General features: G+C 48.2%; 1 protein-coding gene across 5 annotated transcripts in view; it reads left to right on the top strand.

Annotated features, from left to right (window-relative positions):
• FAM76B (family with sequence similarity 76 member B) overlaps positions 1 to 14,901 on the top strand; it is a 105,584-nt gene that overhangs the window by 69,431 nt on the left and 21,252 nt on the right. The gene's annotated exons all lie outside the window — the stretch shown is intronic.

Raw genomic sequence — 14,901 nt, 5'->3', positions numbered from 1 at the left:
TATTCCTAGGGATGATCCTGGACACAGTCCAGAAAAAGGTGTTTCTCCCGGAGGAGAAAGCCAGTGAGTTATCCGAGCTAGTCAGAAATCTCCTAAAACCAGGCCAAGTCTCAGTGCATCAATGCATAAGGGTCCTGGGAAAGATGGTGGCTTCTTACGAAGCAATCCCATTCGGCAGATTCCACGTAAGAACCTTCCAGTGGGATCTGCTAGACAAATGGTCCGGGTCGCATCTTCAGATGCATCAGCGGATAATCTTGTCACCAAGGACAAGGGTGTCTCTCCTGTGGTGGTTGCAGAGTGCTCATCTTCTAGAGGGCCGCAGATTCGGCATTCAGGACTGGGTCCTGGTGACCACGGATGCCAGCCTGAGAGGCTGGGGAGCAGTCACACAGGGAAGAAATTTCCAGGGCTTGTGGTCAAGCCTGGAGACATCACTTCACATAAATATCCTGGAGCTAAGGGCCATCTACAATGCTCTAAGCCTAGCAAGACCTCTGCTTCAAGGTCAGCCGGTGCTGATCCAGTCAGACAACATCACGGCAGTCGCCCACGTAAACAGACAGGGCGGCACAAGAAGCAGGAGGGCAATGGCAGAAGCTGCAAGGATTCTTCGCTGGGCGGAGAATCATGTGATAGCACTGTCAATGATGGCGTCCCGCCTCAACAAAAAACTAGACAGGTATTGCGCCAGGTCAAGGGACCCTCAGGCAATAGCTGTGGACGCTCTGGTAACACCGTGGGTGTACCAGTCAGTGTATGTGTTCCCTCCTCTGCCTCTCATACCCAAGGTACTGAGAATCATAAGAAGGAGAGGAGTAAGGACTATACTCGTGGCTCCGGATTGGCCAAGAAGGACTTGGTACCCGGAACTTCAAGTGATGCTCACAGAGGACCCGTGGCCTCTACCTCTAAGAAGGGATCTGCTCCAGCAGGGACCCTGTCTGTTCCAAGACTTACCGCGGCTGCGTTTGACGGCATGGCGGTTGAACGCCGGATCCTGAAGGAAAAAGGCATTCCGGATGAAGTCATCCCTACCCTGATCAAAGCCAGGAAGGATGTAACCGCACAACATTATCACCGTATTTGGCGTAAATATGTTGCGTGGTGCGAGGCCAGGAAGGCCCCTACAGAGGAATTTCAACTGGGTCGTTTCCTGCATTTCCTGCAAACAGGACTGTCTATGGGCCTAAAATTAGGGTCCATTAAGGTTCAAATTTCGGCCCTGTCGATTTTCTTCCAGAAAGAACTGGCTTCAGTTCCTGAAGTTCAGACGTTTGTCAAGGGGGTACTGCATATACAGCCTCCTTTTGTGCCTCCAGTGGCACCTTGGGATCTCAATGTAGTTTTGGGGTTCCTAAAATCACATTGGTTTGAACCACTCACCACTGTGGACTTAAAATATCTCACATGGAAAGTGGTAATGCTGTTGGCCCTGGCTCCAGCCAGGCGTGTCTCAGAATTGGCGGCTTTATCCTATAAAAGCCCTTACCTAATTTTTCATACGGACAGGGCAGAATTGAGGACTCGTCCTCAATTTCTCCCTAAGGTGGTTTCAGCGTTTCACCTGAACCAGCCTATTGTGGTACCTGCGGCTACTAGGGTCTTGGAGGACTCCAAGTTGCTGGACGTAGTCAGGGCCCTGAAAATATATGTTTCCAGGACAGCTGGAGTCAGGAAACCTGACTCGCTGTTTATCCTGTATGCACCCAACAAGCTGGGTGCTCCTGCTTCTAAGCAGACTATTGCTCGTTGGATTTGTAGTACAATTCAGCTTGCACATTCTGTGGCAGGCCTGCCACAGCCAAAATCTGTAAAAGCCCATTCCACAAGGAAGGTGGGCTCATCTTGGGCGGCTGCCCGAGGGGTCTCGGCGTTACAACTTTGCCGAGCAGCTACTTGGTCAGGGGCAAACACGTTTGCTAAATTCTACAAATTTGATACCCTGGCTGAGGAGGACCTGGAGTTCTCTCATTCGGTGCTGCAGAGTCATCCGCACTCTCCCGCCCGTTTGGGAGCTTTGGTATAATCCCCATGGTCCTTACGGAGTTCCCAGCATCCACTAGGACGTCAGAGAAAATAAGAATGTACTTACCGATAATTCTATTTCTCATAGTCCGTAGTGGATGCTGGGCGCCCATCCCAAGTGCGGATTGTCTGCAATACTTGTACATAGTTATTGTTACAAAAATCGGGTTATTATTGTTGTGAGCCATCTTTCCAGAGGCTCCTCTGTTATCATGCTGTTAACTGTGTTCAGATCACAGGTTATACGGTGTGATTGGTGTGGCTGGTATGAGTCTTACCCGGGATTCAAAATCCTTCCTTATTGTGTACGCTCGTCCGGGCACAGTATCCTAACTGAGGCTTGGAGGAGGGTCATAGGGGGAGGAGCCAGTGCACACCAGGTAGTCCTAAAGCTTTACTTTTGTGCCCAGTCTCCTGCGGAGCCGCTATTCCCCATGGTCCTTACGGAGTTCCCAGCATCCACTACGGACTACGAGAAATAGAATTATCGGTAAGTAAATTCTTATTTTTACTGAGTCGTGCAAGTGTCTGTTTTTTGTGTATTGTATTGTCTGTCGCCATAATGAGTAAGGCACCAGAAAAAACTAAAAAGCATAATTGCAAAGTCTGTAGCAGTGTGTTACCGAATGGATCTACCACATGTACAGTATGTTTTGTGGATCCGATTCAGAATACCATTTCTGCTCCAGTTTACAACCAATGTCCTCACCGGACCCTCCGTGGGGTATGTTAGTAAATGTACTAGATAGGTTACAATCAGAATTGACCGCCGCTCGTCAGGAGCGGGAAACGGCAAGATCTGAGTCTAGGGTGAGACCGCCAGAACTACCGGAGGCGTCTCAGCCTTGCGTAAGGTCCAAATCCATTTTGGGTAAACGGGATAAATTTCATATGTCTTATGATTTTCCAGTTTCTGCTATGTTGCATTCTGACGATTCCATGCCAGACCTCACGGAACAAGATCAGGGTGAGGAGGGCGAAGTGGAGTCAGATGGCGAGGATTTTAACAGTTCCGGCATTGATGATCTCATCAGAGCGGTACGTCTGTCTCTGAAGTTTCCTGAAACTGAGGAGCCTCTCACAAATGATCAGGTCGTATTTACGAAACGACGGAAAACGCCAATAAGTTTTCCTGTGTCGGAATTTCTTAATCAGATGTTGGTAGAAACACGACAGAATCCAGATAAACTGTTTTCTATACCTCGCAGATTTAAGTCTAGTTATCCGTTTCCAGACTCGGTAACGTGTACATGGGAGAATCCACCAATAGTTGATTCCTCAGTGTCCAAGCTTACCAAGAAATTAACCATACCAGTGCCAGCAGCTACTACGCTTAAGAAACTATGCTAAAATCCATGTATGTAGCAGCAGGTTACAGAACTCAAATCTGCTTTACATGACGAAAACCTGATACTACTTGTAAATCAAATGAGTGAGGCTGTAGAGTATCTCTGCACAGCGTCTACTGACGTCTGTCAGCTCACTTCTCGTATTTCATCGTCGCTAGTAACGGCACGAAGAGCACTCTGGCTGCGTGCTTATCATGCGGAGGCAGAGGTCAAACGAGGTATAGAGGCGTTGCCTTACGATGGCAAGAAGTTGTTTGGTCCTGAATTGGACGCATGGATTGTTGAGGCTACGGGAGGTAAGTCTGTTTTCTTACATTGCCTCCACCGGTATCAAGAAGAAGGTACGCTGGACCTTCGTTCAAATCTTTTAGACCTCAGCCCTTTCGAGGACGTGGCAGAGGAACAGCCACGCCTGCTAGACGTGGTCGAGGACGTGGTTTCCAACAAACCAACACAACTCGCCAGGACGCTAAGGTTACCGACAAGCCAGTGGCATGACGGGCTACCAGCCCATCTCGGTTCTCCGATTGTGGGAGCACGCCTTCAAACGTTCCATTTGGCGTGGTTCCACACATCCGCGGATGGGTGGATCCGCAATTTAGTGTTAAAAGGTTACAAAATAGAGTTCGACTGTCTTCCGCCTCTGCGGTTTTTCAAGACAGGATTGCCTCTGTCGGACGACAAGAGGACGGTTCTGCAAATTGCCATCCAGTCCCTACTGGATTCAGCAGTTTTGATTCCGGTCCCTGTACACCAACAGGGTCAGGGTTATTATTCAAGTCTGTTTGTAGTACCGAAGCCGGATGGCTCAGTCAGACCAATATTGAACTTAAAGGGTCTCAATCAGTACTTAACTTACTACAGATTCAAAATGGAGTCTCTGCGTTCGGTGATTGCAGACTAGATCTCAAGGATGCGTACTTACACATTCCAATTTGGCAGCCTCATCAGAAATTCTTACGGTTTGCAATACGCCAGAACCATTACCAGTTTCAGGCTCTACCGTTTGGCCTGTCATCAGCGCCTCGGGTATTCACCAAAGTGATGTCTGTGATGATAGCTCATCTCAGATCCCTGGGAGTGACAATAGTTCCGTATTTAGACGATCTGCTCATCAAAGCTCCGTCTCAACAGATGCTTCTCCAACATGCGCTGCTAACGTACGATGTACTGGTTCACCACGGTTGGATTGTCAACTTCAAGAAATCACATCTAATTCCGTCTCAACGCCTTCAATTCCTAGGTATGATTCTCGATACGGTCAATCAAAGAATTTACCTACCACAGCAGAAAGTACAAATTCTACGCCATCTAGTACAATTAGTGCTCAATCCACGCACAGTGTCTGTACACTTGTGCATTCGCCTCTTAGGTACAATGGCGGCAGCTCTCGAAGCGCTTCAGTTCGAAAGATTTCACTCGCGTCCATTTCAACTGAATGTGTTCGCCCAGTGGTCGGGCTCGCATCTGCAGATTCACCACAGGGTGAGGTTGTCGCCAAGGGCAAGAGTATCTCTGCTCTGGTGGCTCAAGGAACACAATTTAACCGCAGGAAGACTGTTCGGAGGCTGGAATTGGATAATTCTAACTACGGACGCCAGTCTCAGAGGTTGGGGAGCGGTAATTCAAAATTGTCAGATCCAGGGTCTCTGGGCGGATCACGAAAAATTGCTGTCTATAAATGTCCTGGAACTCCGCGCAATTTACAATGCGCTACGACAAGCAGTGCACATGCTTCGCTCTCAGCCTGTCCAAGTGCAGTCAGACAATGCGACGGCGGTCGCATACATCAACAAACAAGGAGGAACGAGAAGCCGCATGGCAATGCGGGAAGTAGCTCGAATCCTCAATTGGGCGGAATGCCACCAGGTGATATTGTCGGCCGTGTTCATTCCGGGAGTGGACAACTGGGAAGCGGATTATCTCAGTCGTCGGGATTTTCATCCAGGCGAATGGGCATTAAATCCAGAAGTGTTTCACATGTTGGTTCAGCGATGGGGTTATCCTCAGGTGGACCTGATGGCGTCTCGACACAATCACCAAACGTTCCAGTATGTGTCCAGAACAAGAGATCCAAAGGCAGTGGCGGTGGACGCTCTCACTGTCGCGTGGCCGTACAGTCTTGTGTATCTGTTTCCACCGTTTCCGTTGCTCCCTCTGGTGCTAAAACGGATCAAAAGAGAGTCTGTCACAGTCATACTAGTGGCGCCTCATTGGCCTCGGAGAGCTTGGTTCTCGGATCTCCGAGGACTACTCGCAGACAATCCTTGGCCGCTCCCACTACGTCCAGACCTGTTACAACAGGGTCCGTTCCTTTACCCCGATTTAGCGCGGCTGCGTTTGACGGGGTGGTTGTTGAGACCGCCCTCTTAAGAAGAGAGGGCATTACAGATTCGGTTATACCAACCATGTTACGAGCTAGGAAGCCGGTTACGGCAGCTCATTATTACAGAATATGGCGTGCCTATATAGGTTGGTGTGAAGCTCGGAAGTTTCCAACATCATCTTTCAAGTTATGCCGCCTTTTGTTGTTTCTACAAACAGGGTAAGATGGAGGCCTGCGTTTATCTACACTAAAGGTGCAGGTATCTGCTTTGTCAGGTATCTGCTTTGTCAATTTACTTTCAAAGACGATTGGCTCTATTGCCGTCTATACGCACTTTTCTCCAAGGTGTCCTCAGAGTACAGCCTCCATTCATTCCACCTACAGCGCCATGGGACTTGAATCTGGTTTTAGAGTTCTTACAGTCATCATGTTTTGAACCCTTACAGCAAGTGGATATAAAATTTCTCACTTGGAAAACAATTTTTCTTCTAGCCTTAGCTTCGGCAAGGCGTGTTTCTGATTTGGGTGCCTTGTCATGCAAGTCACCGTATTTGGTGTTTCATGATGACAGAGCGGAACTTCGGACGAATCCCGCTTTCTTACCAAAGGTAGTGTCATCTTTTCACATCAATCAACCAATAGTAGTTCCTGTGTTGACGGCACATTCTGGAACTCTGGATGTGGTACGCGCATTACGCGTTTATGTATCCCGAACGTCTTCAGTTCGTAAGACGGATACGTTGTTTGTTCTCTATGATGCTGCCAAGATGGGTTGGCCAGCGTCTAAACAAGCCTTATCCAGATGGATAAAACTGACCATACGTCAGGCTTACCTTCAAGCTAGGTTACAACCGCCTACGTCAGTAACCGTTCATTCCACACGTTCTGTGGGAACTTCATGGGCAGCTGGTCGGGGAGCTTCTACGACGCAGCTTTGCCGTGCGGCTACATGGTCTTCAGTGCACACGTTTGTGCGCTTTTACAAGTTTGATACGTTTGCGGCATCAGCATCTAGCTTTGGCCGCCTAGTGTTACAAGTGCCAAACAGCTCTCCCGCCCACGGGGGGAGCTTTGGTACGTCCCAAGAGTACTCCAGTGACCCCTAGTGGATGATAAAGAAAATAGGATTTTGGTACTTACCAGGTAAATCCTTTTCTTTGAATCCATAGGGGGCACTGGACGCCCACCCAGAGCAGTTTTACCTAGTTGTGGTGAGTTCTGAGGATCTTATGGTAACACACTTTCACCGACTGGTTCAAATTACAAGTGCTGGTTAGGGTGTCAACTGTTTAGTTGTCAGTAACGTTATTTGTCAACTTCGCTATTGTCCGTTATGTTATATGTAATACTCCATTGTCAACCTCTCTATAGTTCCTGTTCGGCTCAGTAAAAAACACTGAGAGGTACTCGGGGATATGGAGGGGTGGAGTGTTCTAAATTTAAATATTCAGTGCTGTTCCTACGGAAGCCCGTCCATATCCCAAGAGTACTCCAGTGCCCCCTATGGATTCAAAGAAAAGGATTTACCTGGTAAGTACCAAAATCCTATTTCTCTATCGTCCTAAGTGGATGCTGGGGTTCCTGAAAGGACCATGGGGAATAGCGGCTCCGCAGGAGACAGGGCACAAAAGTAAAGCTTTTACAGGTCAGGTGGTGTGTACTGGCTCCTCCCCCTATGACCCTCCTCCAGACTCCAGTTAGATTTTTGTGCCCGGCCGAGAAGGGTGCAATTCTAGGTGGCTCTCATAAAGAGCTGCTTAGAGAGTTTAGCTTAGGTTTTTTATTTTACAGTGATTCCTGCTGGCAACAGGATCACTGCAACGAGGGACAGAGGGGAGAAGAAGTGAACTCACCTGCGTGCAGGATGGATTGGCTTCTTGGCTACTGGACATGAAGCTCCAGAGGGACGATCACAGGTACAGCCTGGATGGTCACCGGAGCCACGCCGCCGGCCCCCTCACAGATGCTGAAGCAAGAAGAGGTCCAGAATCGGCGGCTGAAGACTCCTGCAGTCTTCTTAAGGTAGCGCACAGCACTGCAGCTGTGCGCCATTTTCCTCTCAGCACACTTCACACGGCAGTCACTGAGGGTGCAGGGCGCTGGGGGGGGGCGCCCTGGGAGGCAAATGTAAACCTTTAAAAAGGCTAAAAATACCTCACATATAGCCCCAGAGGCTATATGGAGATATTTACCCCTGCCTAAATGTACTAAATAGCGGGAGACGAGCCCGCCGGAAAAGGGGCGGGGCCTATCTCCTCAGCACACGGCGCCATTTTCTGTCACAGCTCCGCTGGTCAGGAAGGCTCCCAGGTCTCTCCCCTGCACTGCACTACAGAAACAGGGTATAACAGAGAGGGGGGGCAAAATAAATGGCAATATATTAATATAAAAGCAGCTATAAGGGAGCACTTAATCATAAGGCTATCCCTGTCATATATAGCGCTTTTTGGTGTGTGCTGGCAGACTCTCCCTCTGTCTCCCCAAAGGGCTAGTGGGTCCTGTCTTCGTATAGAGCATTCCCTGTGTGTCTGCTGTGTGTCGGTACGTGTGTGTCGACATGTATGAGGACGTTATTGGTGTGGAGGCGGAGCAATTGCCAAATATGAGGATGTCACCTTCTAGGGGGTCGACACCAGAATGGATGCCTTTATTTGTGGAATTACGGGATAGCGTCAACTCGCTTAAGCAGTCGTTTGCCGACATGAGGCGGCCGGACACTCACTTAGTGCCTGTCCAGGCGCCTCAAACACCGTCAGGGGCTGTAAAACGCCCCTTGCCTCAGTCGGTCGACACAGACCCAGACACAGGCACTGATTCCGGTAGTGAAGGTGACGAATCAACCGTATTTTCCAAAAGGGCCACACGTTATATGATTTTGGCAATAAAGGAGATGTTACATTTAGCTGATACTACAGGTACCACTAAACAGGGTATTATGTGGGGTGTGAAAAAACTACCAGTAGTTTTTACCGAATCAGAAGAATTAAATGACGTGTGTGATGAAGCGTGGGGTGCCCCGATAAAAAACTGCTAATTTCAAAGAAGTTATTGGCTTTATACCCTTTCCCGCCAGAGGTTAGGGAGCGCTGGGAAACACCTCCTAGGGTGGACAAAGCGCTAACACGCTTATCAAAACAAGTGGCGTTACCCTCTCCTGAGACGGCCGCACTTAAAGATCCATCAGATAGGAGGATGGAAAATATCCAAAAAGGTATATACACACATGCAGGTGTTATACTACGACCAGCTATTGCGACTGCCTGGATGTGCAGTGCTGGGGTAGTTTGGTCAGAGTCCCTGATCGAAAATATTGATACCCTGGACAGGGACAATATTTTACTGTCGTTAGAACAAATAAAGGATGCATTTCTTTATATGCGTGATGCACAGAGAGATATCTGCACACTGGCATCACGGGTAAGTGCTATGTCCATTTCGGCCAGAAGAGCTTTATGGACACGACAGTGGACAGGCGATGCGTAGAGGAGTTATTTGGGGTCGGTCTATCGGATTTGGTGGCCACGGCTACGGCCGGGAAATCCACCTTTCTACCTCAAGTCACTCCCCAACAGAAAAAGGCACCGACCTTTCAACCGCAGCCTTTTCGTTCCTTTAAAAATAAGAGAGCAAAGGGCTATTCATATCTGCCACGAGGCAGAGGACGAGGGAAGAGACAGCAACAGGCAGCTCCTTCCCAGGAACAGAAGCCCTCCCCGGCTTCTACAAAAGCCTCAGCATGACGCTGGGGCTTCGCAAGCGGACTCGGGGGCGGTAGGCGGTCGTCTCAAGAATTACAGCGCGCAGTGGGCTCACTCGCAGGTAAATCCCTGGATCCTGCAGATAATATCTCAGGGGTACAGGTTGAAATTAGAGACAGAGCCACCTCGCCGTTTCCTGAAGTCTGCTTTACCAACGTCCCCCTCAGAAAGGGAGACGGTTTTGGAAGCCATTCACAAGCTGTATTCTCAGCAGGTGATAGTCAAGGTACCTCTTCTACAACAAGGGAAGGGGTATTATTCCACTCTTTTTGTGGTACCGAAGCCGGATGGCTCGGTAAGGCCTATTCTAAATCTGAAGTCCTTGAACCTGTACATAAAGAAGTTCAAGTTCAAGATGGAGTCACTCAGAGCAGTGATAGCGAACCTGGAAGAAGGGGACTTTATGGTATCCTTGGACATCAAGGATGCGTATCTCCACGTTCCAATTACCCCTCACACCAGGGGTACCTCAGGTTCGTTGTACAAAACTGTCACTATCAGTTTCAGACGCTGCCGTTTGGTTTGTCCACGGCACCTCGGGTCTTTACAAAGGTAATGGCCGAGATAATATTTCTTCTTCGAAGAAAAGGCGTATTAATTATCCCATACTTGGACGATCTCCTAATAAGGGCAAGGTCCAGAGAACAGCTAGAGATGGGTTTAGCACTATCTCGAGAGGTGCTAAAGCAGCACGGATGGATTCTGAATATTCCAAAATCCCAATTAATGCCGACAACTCGTCTGCTGTTCCTGGGGATGATTCTGGACACAGTTCAGAAAAGGGTTTTCTTCCCGAAGAAAAAGCCAAGGAGTTATCTGACCTGGTCAGGAACCTCCTAAAACCAGGAAAGGTGTCTGTACATCAATGCACAAGAGTCCTGGGAAAAAATGGTAGCTTCTTACGAAGCAATCCCTTTCGGCAGATTCCATGCAAAGGGATCTGTTGGACAAATGGTCAGGGTCGCATCTTCAGATGCACCTGCGGATAACCCTGTCGCCGAGGACAAGGGTATCCCTTCTGTGGTGGTTGCAGGAGGCTCATCTATTGGAGGGCCGCAGATTCGGCATGCAGGATTGGATCCTGGTGACCACGGGTGCCAGCCAGAGAGGCTGGGGAGCAGTCACACAGGGAAGAAATTTCCAGGGAGTGTGGTCGAGCCTGAAAAAGTCTCTTCACATAAGCATTCTGGAACTAAGAGCAATCTACAATGCTCTAAGCCAGGCGGAACCTCTGCTTCAAGGAAGACCGGTGTTGATCCAGTCGGACAACATCACGGCAGTCGCCCATGTAAACAGACAGGGCGGCACAAGAAGCAGGAGGGCAATGGCAGAAGCTGCCAGGATCCTTCGCTGGGCGGAGAATCACGTGATAGCACTGTCAGCAGTATTCATCCCGGGCGTGGACAACTGGGAAGCAGACTTCCTCAGCAGACACGACCTTCACCCGGGAGAGTGGAGACTTCATCCAGAAGTTTTCCACATGCTATTAAACCGTTGGGTAAAACCAATGGTGGACATGATGGCGTCTCGCCTCAACAAAACACTGGACAGGTATTGCGCCAGGTCAAGAGATCCGCAGGCAATAGCTGTGGACGCGCTGGTAACACCTTGGGTGTACCAGTCGGTATATGTGTTTCCTCCTCTGCCTCTCATACCAAAGGTATTGAGGATTATACGGCAAAGTGGAGTAAGACTAGTGGCTCCGGATTGGCCAAGAAGGACTTGGTACCCGGAACTTCAAGAAATGGTCACGGACGATCCGTGGCCTCTACTTCTGAGAAGGGACCTGCTTCAGCAGGGTACTTGTCTTTTTCAAGACTTACCGCGGCTGCGTTTGACGGCATGGCGTTTGAATGCCAGATCCTAAAAGGAAAAGGCATTCCAGAAGAAGTCATTCCTACCTTGATAAAGGCAAGGAAGGAAGTCACCGCGAAGCATTATCGCCGTATTTGGCGAAAATGTTGCGTGGTGCGAGCAGCGGAGTGCTCCGATGGAGGAATTTCAACTGGGTCGTTTTCCTACATTTCCTGCAATCAGGATTGTCTATGGGTCTCAAATTGGGATCTATTAAGGTTCAAATTTCGGCCCTATCAATATTCTTCCAAAAAGAATTGGCCTCAGTCCCTGAGGTCCAGATTTTTATCAAAGGAGTACTGCATATACAGCCTCCTGTGGTGCCTAAGGTGGCACCGTGGGATCTAAATGTAGTTTTAGATTTCCTCAAATCAAATTGGTTTGAACCACTAAAGAAGGTGGATTTGAAATATCTCACATGGAAAGTGACTATGTTACTGGCCCTGGCTTCGGCCGGGAGAGTATCTGAACTGGCGGCTTTGTTTTATAAAAGCCCTTATTTAATTTTCCATTCGACATAGGGCAGAGCTGCGGACGCGTCCGCATTTTCTCCCTAAGGTGGTATCAGCGTTTCACCTGAACCAGCCTATTGTAGTGCCTGCGGCTACAGACGACTTGAAGGACTCCAAGTTGTTGGACGTTGTCAGAGCCTTAAAAATATACATTTAAAGGACGGCTGGAGTCAGAAAATCTGACTCGCTGTTTATACTGTATGCACCCAACAAGTTGGGTGCACCTGCTTCTAAGCAGTCGATTGCTCGTTGGATTTGTAACAAAATTCAACTTGTACATTCTGTGGCAGGCCTGCCACAGCCTAAATCTGTTAAGGCCCATTCCGCAAGGAAGGTGGGCTCATCTTGGGCGGCTGCCCGAGGGGTCTCGGCATTACTACTCTGCCGAGCAGCTACGTGGTCAGGGGAGAACACGTTTGTAAATTTTTACAAATTTGATACCCTGGCAAAGGAGGACCTGGAGTTCTCTCATTCGGTGCTGCAGAGTCATCCGCACTCTCCCGCCCGTTTGGGAGCTTTGGTATAATCCCCATGGTCCTTTCAGGAACCCCAGCATCCACTTAGGACGATAGAGAAAATAAGAATTTACTTACCGATAATTCTATTTCTCGGAGTCCGTAGTGGATGCTGGGCGCCCATCCCAAGTGCGGATTATCTGCAATACTTGTACATAGTTATTGTTAACTAATTCGGGTTATTGTTTAGGAAGCCATCTTTCAGAGGCTCCTCTGTTATCATACTGTTAACTGGGTTTAGATCACAAGTTGTACGGTGTGATTGGTGTGGCTGGTATGAGTCTTACCCGGGATTCAAAATCCTCCCTTATTGTGTACGCTCGTCCGGGCACAGTACCTAACTGGAGTCTGGAGGAGGGTCATAGGGGGAGGAGCCAGTACACACCACCTGACCTGTAAAAGCTTTACTTTTGTGCCCTGTCTCCTGCGGAGCCGCTATTCCCCATGGTCCTTTCAGGAACCCCAGCATCCACTACGGACTCCGAGAAATAGAATTATCGGTAAGTAAATTCTTATTTTTTACTCCATGTTGTACTTTTACCATGCATCGGGCATAAAAAGAAGAAACGTCAAGTACTCTACAATGGGCTGTATTTTATATGGACAGATAAATGATATGCAAGTATATATATTATACTTGGGGGCTCTCCCGCAAACGTTATCTGGTCATCCTGTTCATGCAAAGATTTTTTTTTTTGGATAGGGTGCTAATCACAGTGGAAGGCACATTTTAATTTTAAAGTGCAAATGGTTGCATCATGTCGCTACAGCTGTGTGGCAAAATGTGAGTACTAATGGGTAGTCTAGTATTGTATGTAATACTTTAAATCTGTCCTACTAGGCCCCCACAATGCCGCTCAGACCTCCTCACCTGCAATCGGGCACATGCTCAGCCCATGCCCACCAGGCCACCTCATGGTCCGCTTCAGTGCCCCTCTGCTACATACCCTTTAATTGTGCAACAACAAATAAAACCATGAGATACAGGGAATGATCAAATATCTATATAATAAGGGATTGTGTGTCTGTCCTTTATGCACGGCCAGAGTTTTGTACCTAGCTCCACCAAATTTGGCATGGTGGTGTAGTTTGGCCAGGATTAGGTGTTTGCTTAGATATGATCTTCGTTGGGGCCACACTTTCATACATAATAGGCTTACCATACTATCTGGGATATTCAATTATCCGCTCCGATTGCAGGTGTAAATGTATCATTGGGCGGGGGTGGGCGCGCGCTATCTAATTAGCCCCGATAAGCCGGCACGTGCCGGGGCTTATCTGGGAATTTGCTTCACCTGCCTCCGGCAGGCAAAGCAAAATCCCCAATAACAGGACGAAAACGGGTTTCACTGAACCCGTGTATTTTCTGGTGAAACTGCACTTTTTAATGTCCGAGCTAATCGAATAGCCCGACCGCAACGCCCGAAGAAACATCGGGGGGTTTTACTCCCTATGTCTCTTCGGGGGTAATTGAATATCCCTTTAAATTGTGACACATGAAATACACAGGTTCTGTGGCTGTCATAATTCTAGCCTGTATTTCACCTGGTTGTAAGCAGCCATAGACCCTGTGTAATTCCTGAGTGTCCTGGTTTACAGGGATAGTATAGTAAGCCTATAATATATATATACACACTGTCACACTCTCATACATAACATACACACTGTCACACTCTGTGACAACTGCTAGAATCTCACTGATGGATGTTGGGGCACAACCCCAGAAGCTGTAGCTACTGATCATAAATGGTCAGCTGTCTGTAAGCAGAGCAATCCTGTTCCCAATTCCAACAGCCCTATAGTGATCCTAACGCTGCAGCAATAGTTACTGCAAAACTCTGTAATGAAAAACACATTATTTCATTGTCATTTAGCACTGGCTGAGATACCCGGCATTGCTCGAGTTGAAGACTGTACACCTGTAGCCTTGTTTTATATTATTCGGATTATTCTATTGTGTGCTGAGCTTCTCATGAGCCTGTCAGGCACTCTGCTAGGAGCCCGGGGTGGCTGCTGTATATATCACTGCCTGCTGGATGACCTGTAAGATCAGACTGTGAGCTATATAATAATGCACACTATTTAATTACAGTTTAGTATGCAAATACCGAGGGCTGACTAATATATATGGTCACTTGAAAAACGACTAACTCTGGATTTAATGTATGGGGCTATTGGAAGAGTGATGTAACGCAACACTTTGGAATAGATGGTTTTTTTTTTTTTTTTTTTTCATATGACTACAATGTACAAAATGCTAAATTGTTGTTGGGTTTTACATTTGTAAAAGGGAACAGCCATACCCTTTGATTTTCCTTTGGATATTGGTGTATCCAGTTAGGGGGATATGCATCTCCCGTTGACCGAGCACCCTGCACTGCCGTATCCTCTGCTGACCAGTTTTGCCTTAGCCCACTGTCTCTCGCCAGATATTGGGGGAGGTGGCACAAAAAAAGCTTAATCCAATCACCACCTCCTCCGAAGTTCAGCAGGAGGTCAGTGCTCTGCTGCAAGTAGAAGAGACGTGGCCAGAACGGAGTGAGTTCAGTGGGAGGTCCA

The sequence above is a fragment of the Pseudophryne corroboree genome, chromosome 2, assembly GCF_028390025.1.
Source record: "Pseudophryne corroboree isolate aPseCor3 chromosome 2, aPseCor3.hap2, whole genome shotgun sequence".
In the NCBI taxonomy this organism is placed as follows: domain Eukaryota; kingdom Metazoa; phylum Chordata; class Amphibia; order Anura; family Myobatrachidae; genus Pseudophryne; species Pseudophryne corroboree.
Note: the sequence above shows the minus strand (reverse complement) of the source record. Positions and strands in the feature narration are given on the sequence as shown.